This window comes from Penaeus japonicus, unplaced genomic scaffold (genome assembly GCF_977035675.1).
Source record: "Penaeus japonicus unplaced genomic scaffold, GWHDUDI00000001_assembly GWHDUDI00000007, whole genome shotgun sequence".
Lineage (NCBI taxonomy): Eukaryota > Metazoa > Arthropoda > Malacostraca > Decapoda > Penaeidae > Penaeus > Penaeus japonicus.
The window spans coordinates 22,758,052-22,759,773 of NW_028234409.1; the positions used below are offsets into that span (position 1 = coordinate 22,758,052).

At 29.6% G+C, this 1,722-nt stretch overlaps 1 protein-coding gene across 4 annotated transcripts in view; it reads right to left on the reverse strand.

The window, feature by feature from the left end:
• Positions 1–610: 610 nt before the first annotated feature.
• The window catches only part of LOC122262659 (serine/threonine-protein kinase VRK1), a 95,494-nt gene continuing 94,382 nt past the window's right edge, over positions 611–1,722 (reverse strand). For all 4 annotated transcript variants that reach the window (XM_043030754.2, XM_043030752.2, XM_043030753.2 and 1 more), the window contains one exon: positions 611–1,722. This exon is cut by the window's right edge and continues 1,697 nt beyond it. The gene's annotated coding sequence lies outside the window, so the exon portion shown is untranslated.

Below are 1,722 nucleotides of genomic sequence, written 5' to 3' on the forward strand. Positions count from 1 at the left end.
CTTTCAGTTTTCTGTCATTCTATATTATGATCTTTATAAAACTGTAAAAATGGGTGAGAGGGTGAGAGGTTCGGGACAGACATTAGTTCATAGTACTTATTTTATTTTTATTTTTATTATATACAATTCTTGAATTATGCTGAGAAAGAGGGTTTGCTTTTGCCAATCAGTCATAGTTTCCTGATCAATACTGTTTTAGTTGTACTGGTATCAAAACCGGATTCTTTTCTTTAAACAATTATTACAATATTCCAGGTACAACATGAGGTCCGAGCCCAAGAAAAAGGGGGAAATTAGTGCCTACTCCGTCTTTAACCCCAACTGTGAAACAATTGATGGAACTTTATCAGCAGAACAGTTTGAGCGGGAAATTTTACACAAGATGTAGGGAAAGGCATTAAGTTGTGAGATGAGTTGGATATTTTGTTTAAAGTGAAATATATTTCTCCATCTTCACTGGTCTTTTTTCATTTCATGATTGATGTATCTTAAAGTTCTGAATATTCTAGTTTCACAGAACTATAATATGATATTAGGAGTGAAATTAATCCATCCATACTGTACCATTGATTTTTTTTCACAAGTATATTTAGGATTTCTTTGAGAAACATTTTTGTCAATAGGCTTTATTCACCATGATTAATACATCTGGTTTTCTTTAAACTGTTTTGTTGCAAGCCATCCTGCTATTACAGCAAAGAAGCTGTTGTCTCTAGTTTCACATGGAAAATTTTGAATCAACAAAACAGTATTTGGTTTTTACATGTGATGTATTTTCATTTCTGAAACTATGTGATGTATTTTCATTTCTGAAACATTGTGATGTATTTTCATTTCTGAAACATTGTGATGTATTTTCATTTCTGAAACATTGTGATGTATTTTCATTTCTGAAACATTGTGATGTATTTTCATTTCTGAAACATTGTGATGTATTTTCATTTCTGAAACATTGTGATGTATTTTCATTTCTGAAACATTGTGATGTATTTTCATTTCTGAAACATTGTGATGTATTTTCATTTCTGAAACATTGTGATGTATTTTCATTTCTGAAACATTGTGATGTATTTTCATTTCTGAAACATTGTGATGTATTTTCATTTCTGAAACCATTTGATTTTGTTTTATTGTTTTATATGGTGTTCTTTTCATATTCTCATTTTCTTCCTTTCAATTTTGTTAATTGAACAATCTTTAGTCCTATCGTGTGACAGTGCCGTGCAGTACAATCTTTCCAATAAATATACATGAAATTTGCAAATATATATGAAACTTGTACTTGTTATTGTTTGACTTAGTGATATAATGAATATATTCTAACTATATTTTATGGCACGGATTCATATTTTAAAAATAAAAGTTATGGAGATAACAAATAATCAAAACACTTTATTTTTCAAAAAAAAAAAAAAAAAGAAATGTACACTGTACAATGGAATAAACCAGTACTGACTGAGTAAAGAGCCGAAGCCTTGAGCAAAAAACAACATGAACCATGAGATCCTGAAGGAAGGGCCAAAAAAGGAAATCCATTTGGCAAGTATAGTAACTACAAATTCCATTAGTAAACAAAACCTAACAAAAACCAGGGATTTAACAATTACTCATGCTATTGTCATACCATGGATAAAATAACAAGGTAACATGCAATCAATAGTAATAAATTTTTCCTAAAGAAAAGTAAATTGGCTAAACCAGATGACTATTTCACTTTCAATT